Raw genomic sequence first — 6,763 nt, 5'->3', positions numbered from 1 at the left:
TCTGGGCTTCATTCTATCAATTACCAGATTCTTTCTCAGATAGTTTTGATCCTCCTATGACTTCTACACATGTGACACATGAAAAAGAATGACTGAGAGCAGAAATGGCCACCATATACAGTACTTTGAGGAGTCCTCAGTCACTCTCTTGAGAAGTGGAGTTCAGTAGTAAATTATAGATGCAATGCCCTTCATCTACTGGACACACCCTTATAAAGTGTGACTAAATGCCAAGCTCTTTACAAGTATCAGCTCATTTAATCTTGATGACTAATTATCCAGTTATATCACTGTGCCTATTTTAAAGATGAATAAATTGAAGCACAGAGAGGCTAAGTGATTTCCCTAAGATCACAGAGCATAGCAACACATCCAGGAAGTCTCACTCCGTGCTAGTAAATAGTGAAACAGACTGAGTTACCTTCCTTTTTAATACTCTCGGTGAAGCCCACTTTGTTACATGTATGACCAGCTAGAAGCACTAATAAATTCATGTCCTCCTGATGAACAAAAAAATGTAAAAGAAAATGAAATTAATTAAGTAATGGTGAGAATTTCAATTCCTCGAAATGGAAAAGTCCAGAGGAAGAATGGAATTTAACCACAATCTTGTTAAAAGTTGGTCAGATCATCAAGGCTGCTGTCTGTAACTGATTCTCTCAGCCTTGCCCTTCCTAGTGTCATCTTCACGGTCAGACTTGACTCCTCCATGGAAAGAAAGTGCTTTCCTATCCTCACACTACACTGCCCCAGGGAGGAGAGGAAGCTTTTGACACAGAGTCCCAGGCACAAATCCCGAGATTCCTTCTGCCTCTGAACAATGGCTGCGGTCAACCCTAGGGTCTGGAGGGTATCCATTATCCAAGAGTTACATGGGTTCCAGCAGCAGCTAGGAAGAAGAAAGTTGTCCACACCAGCCCCAAAGTCCAGCAGAAATCCCACCTCCTCCCTAGCATCCCTGGATCTTTTCTTCTTCCCTCTTCGGGAGAGCAATCCTCTGAATTGCCAACATCGCTGGACCAGCCTTAATATTCCCCAAGGGACACCCTTCTGGATCTCCTCTAATTGCTGTTCCACAGCTACTTTCCGCTGCCCTCCACTTTCCTTTGCCTTGAGGGTACTGAGCAGATAGAGGGACTCTTTCTTTTACTAACCTACTCCAGGTGGACTTCCCACTCCATACCCCTCCATAGAACAGTTCTTGCTAAAGCCACGATGACTTCCATCTTGCCAAATACGTCAGTTACTTCTTGGTCTTCATCTTGTCCTTTAGCCACAAGACATGGGTGATCCCACCCTCCTCCCCAAAGACTTGCTTCTACTGCTGATGTCACACGCCCTGGCTCTTCCCATAGTATTCCGACTGTCCCTTTTTAATCTCCTTTGCTAGTCTCTCTCCATCCTTTCCCAGTTTTCCTCCATCCTTTCCCACACCCACCCACACCCACTGTCTTGATGCTGGCCATGGTTTTGACAGCAGCTGTGGACCCTTCTTACAGCCACTGATGCAGGAGTATGGGACTCGTCCCATGGGTACAGCTCTGATCAGAATCTGGACACATTTCTCTCTTCATCCCAATCAGCCCCACAGTAGTAAAGGCTCCTCAATATAGACGGACCCCTAAAAACCCTTATCCCACAACCAGGGCCAACCAGGCTGGCAATGTTAAGATTCAGAACAAGAAATAAAAAAGGGAAAGAAAAAGAGGAAGCCCCACCACACCTCCTGTGGCCCCAGGGGTGGTCTTGTTGACTCACCTGAAATCTCTAGGACATCCCCTATCACCTATACCCTCCCCCCTAATGCTTAAGTGGACCTGAGTGTGCTTTTGAAACAGAGAATTCTGACTTCAATCCTCTAAGAGCCCTTTTGTATCTCTGACTGACTTTACTTCTACAAATGATCTAAGTACAGTAATAAATACCTCTGTGTATACGTATTGGCAAAGGTAGGCAGAACTGGTTACCTTTATTCTGTTTCTCCTGTTTCAAAAGCCTTTACAGGCCAGAACTCAGTTTGATGCCTGATTAGGGAACAAGGTCTATGACCAAACCTTTAGAAAACTTTAGAAAGATTTTGTTTCATAAGGCAAGGGATTTAGCTCAGTGGCACCATGCCTACTTACAAAGTCTTGAGTTCGATCCCTGGTGCTGAAAAAAAAAAAGAAGATTCTGTTCCATAAACTGATAAACTGGATATCCATGTGGGTGTTCAGACACCTTAGCCTCTCAGTTCCTTTAACATCCTCATGGTCAGTGGTTTTGTTCTACACTGCAGAGCACAGCCACATATCCCTGCAATTTCTCTACTTTTGTGGGTGAGGTTAAGGATTAAACTCAGCTCTTTGCACCCACTCTGCCACTGAGCTATACACCCTGGGGCCTTATCTACTTTTAAGATCACTCAATCAAACATGTTCTCTCCAAACACTAGCCAGCTTGTATCAACACTCTTTGACCTCGCCAGGTCTCCACATCAGCAGCTCCTTTCTGTTTCCTTTATTTCTTTATCTCCCTATCTTTCCCTCCTTATGCTCCTTTGATTCCACAGGTCATCATTTTGAGCACTCTGCAATTATCCTAAACTCCTTTGCTCCTTTGTCCCTTTGTGTCATCTCCCTAGCCCAGAATGAACCTTAACGTCTAGATCTCCCAGGTCTGCTCCTGAACAACAGAAGGCTACCGGAGAAAAATCGCAGGTCAGGCAGAGAGAAACCTTGCCATGTTTGCAGGTGCTACCCTCAATGAAGCTGCAGTGCTGTTCCCAGCATTGAGAAATACTTACAGAGTAAGAACATATCTAAGGGAGGAACTCGGGATTCTGAAACATAAGAGAGCAAGCAGAGGAGCAAGCAAATGAGACTGGAAAACTAGATCAGTGCAGAAGAGAACCGGATGGGAATAACTTAGGAGCAAAGGGACTGAGAATTACAGCAAGGTGTAGCTAACGGCCATCACCTCTTTGGAGAAAAGTTGTTTGTATCACCCAGACCTCATTAGTTGTTTTCCTCACACAAGACCAAGCCTAGCTCATCTTCTTTTGCAAGGGCTTGAGGAATATCAGTTTAAGCTGGCCAGGTCACTGAACACTGAGCACAACAAACATGGAAAGAGTGCGGAAGAGTCAAGAATCTTGAGATCTTGAAGAGGCTGAAGAACGGGCTTGGGTGAAATGAGATCGACAGGGTAGAATGAAGGGCAGTTGCCATTGGAGAGTGGGATTCCAAGAGCAAAGTTCTCGAAGGTCAGGCAGGGATGGGAAATCACAGGGCCCCAAGTGTGAGCGCAGCGTGGATAGGACAATGAAGCCGAAACGATTCCCACCAGAGTCTTCGAGTTAATTGTCTCTGGGTCTCCCTGCCCCAGTCATGAGCTTTTAAAGGACATTCATCATTTTGTTTATCTATGTGTCCATAAAGTAACACCTGGCACACAGTAAGTAAACAGAAGGTATAAGTATTTAAGCTAACCACTAGGGATTCAATGGTTAGCAGAAACGGACATAGTACTAATCTTAATGAATTATGCAGCTTTGTGGAGGAAGAAACAGACATTAATGAAATAAGCAGAAAAAGGTATATGGAATTACAAATGGCAGAATGTGCCCCAAAGTTAACACAGCGCAGTGTAATGTATCCTAGGAGAATCTGAAGCCGTGTCTGAGGGGGAGAAGAGATCCCTGATAAGAGATGTTCCAGACAGAGGAGTGGGAGTTATTATCAAACTAACTCTGGAACTGCTCCACTTCTGACATCTTAAGTGATACATAATGAAAAAATTATAAACTACTATAATTACCTTTTTTTCTACTTGCAATCAAAAGTAATACTAACTATATAGCAATTTCTAAATACAGTAGTAGAAGAGAATCAAAGTCATATAAATGTTTTATATTAGCAGTTTCTCTCCCTTTACAAATGTAAGATGATTCCTACTATCACCAACTAACCCAGGGCTAGGAGATGGGTTTTGGACTAGTATTTTGACACAGTCTAGTGATTATTGTGCATGTGCATGCATGTGTGTGTACAGCTTTCTCCTTGCTTCTTTTGAATTCTTCGTTCTAGAGAAGAAGTTACAGCAAGGCTACCCTGAAGTGATGTGATTGATGTCATTCCTGCCCAGGTGGCCTCAACAAGGACGCGTCACTATCTAAATGGACAGCGAGCACAAAACATGTCACAGGACGGCCTGAAAATGAGCAAGTCGTTGGCTTAGGCTCAAGGGCAATAATCATAATCTGTGCTGGATGGATTTTAAAGCTCTTCGAGAAAGGGACAGAAATGGGGTCACGAGGCCCTGAGATTTAGCAGTCAAGAAATGATGGAAGATCCCACTGAAAACCCAAGGAAACTGGTCCCAGTCCAGAGCTCACAGCCTAGGGCATGAGAAGCACATGCCAGCATTGGAGTACAGATAGACCAGGGTTTGATTTCAGGCTCACATACAGACTGCATGACCTTTGGCCAACTACTTCATCTCTCCCAATTTTAGTTTCCTCCTTTTGACATTAAGGAATAATAATACTTATCCTACAAAAATGTCGGGATAAATGAGATATTCTAGATACAGTAAAACATTTCTCATAAATACATATTAGGTATTTCCATGTAATATAAACTTTTCAGGTCTGTTTTGGTTAAGGGGAAGCAGAAAACTAAGAAATAATGTCATAATAGAAAACATAACTGAGGGAAGAAGAATCAGAAGTAGAAAGAATTAAGATGTGTTATGTACACGAACCGAGTCCCACGATGAATATAACCATTATGTACTACAAATGTATTAATGAAAATTTAAATTAAAAAGGAAAAATGTGATGAGCAAAGTCATGAATTAATGCACGTATTTCAAATGAATAGATTGTCAGAGACAATTAATATGCTTGCATTTTATAGTTATGTTTGCATTTACTAAGATTAGTATGTGATGTCTGAGCCAGTTTTGTTTGCTTTCTAGTTTTTCTTTGCAGGTTTTATTTATACTATACAAATAGCTTTCCCAAGCGCTCATAGGGCATTTTGAGCTTCTTCTTCAAAGAGTTGTATGATACTACTATTAGAGAATAAGATAAAAAATAAAAGCTTAGAACCGGGTAGGAGAGATGGAAAGAGGGAAAGTCTGTTTGTCTACCTATTTTATGGGTATCTTTTCCAAAGGAGCATAAATTTTGAAGTAATTTTCCCTCTTCCTCTCTTTGGTTAGGTCTCTACATTACAATGATGGATTGTCTGTAGCTTCGTAGTCTCCAAGTATGGGAGAGTACTGAATGCTTTTAAAGAACTCCTTGGAGCTGTGCGCTAGTCAGCCAGCTTTTGAATCTTTGAAACAGAAATCTTTAAGTTGTGGAACTTAAAGGAGGTGAGGTTTTATTTAAGAGGTTTAGTCCATGGATAGTTGGCTCCAGTGTGTAAGGTTGTGGTGGACCTAGGCTGCTCACTTTTTGGTGGCTAGGAATGGCACCACAGAGGAAGGGGTCAGAGACCAGATGTAGCCCCAAGGTCACACTTCCCTGACTAATACAGACATATCCAGATGCGTGCTTTTCTAAACCCTTATACAGCTCGTAATTTGATTAGATTGACAATGTACTTTAAATGTCACAAGGTATAACTAGTAATACCTGACGAAGGCTCAGATGTAAAGATATTAAAGATTATTTTCAGAATACTAATAATGAACCTAAAAAAATGTTCAGAAAAGATTTTACAAAAAATCAAGCAAAACCTGTTCCGTGTTGAAGGTAACTAGTAAATTAATCATTTCTGCATACCTGATGTCCAGCTAGGTTTGCCACATAGAGGAACAAATAAGACTTATGCAAGAAGAGAAAAACAGAGAAATAACATTTGTTAAATGCTGACCATGGATCCAGCTCTATACTAGATGCTTTTTACATGTGAAATCTTCAGCTTTTGAAAGATCCTGTGAAGTCAGAATTATCCACCCCATTTTGCAAACAAGGAAATAGCCTTAAAGAACTTGTTTTAAGTTTCTAAGACCATGCAATGAATCACAGCAGAGCTGACTGGAGTCCAGTACTCTAATGAGGATAATAAAGATAAAAATGAAAGACTTTCATTTCTAAAGATGATGTTTAGGATGAAGTTCATTAGCACTTTCTTCTCTCTCTTAACAATATATAATATAAATGAAAATATACCTAAAGACCTTAGCTGGTCAACTACCACTAATCACATTTAACCATGGGTATTCGTGCCACCTATTTAACTTTAAGAGTTGCTGTGTAGGGGAATGGGGAGGGAGTGTAACTTAGTGGCACAGTGTCACCACTAAGCTTGCACAGAATGTTCAAGGTCCTGGGTTCTAGCCTCAGTAGTACAAAAAAAAAAAAAAGTTGCATAGCTGCACAGGATCACATGCCCAGAAGCACCTTGTTGATGATAAAACCTCCATTACGACTGAATAAGCCACTGTTCCTGGACCCATTGGCCCATACAAGTGTGTTGGAGAAGCCAGGCTTTTGTTTCCTCCTCTGGTGCAAACGAATCCTTCCTGCCGTCTCCCAGAGAACACTGGTAAGATATGACTGGGTGGGAAACTGGGACTGTTCCTTTGGTACTCCCTGAAGAAGGTCAAGGCTAGGTTGGCATTGTCCTCAATAAGAGTTATTGTGATCATGGTCCAAAGTCTTGCAGGAATTTTTTTTTAATTGTTTGCTTTTTATTTTTTTTTTTTTTTTTTTTTTTTTTTTTGATGCTATCTGGAACACCAAGGGCAATTCTGTGCCAAGCCACAAGCA

The sequence above is a fragment of the Fukomys damarensis genome, unplaced genomic scaffold, assembly GCF_012274545.1.
Source record: "Fukomys damarensis isolate Sample0158 unplaced genomic scaffold, DMR_v1.0_HiC HiC_scaffold_8, whole genome shotgun sequence".
Classification (NCBI taxonomy): Eukaryota; Metazoa; Chordata; class Mammalia; order Rodentia; family Bathyergidae; genus Fukomys; species Fukomys damarensis.
This window is presented reverse-complemented; position numbering follows the sequence as displayed.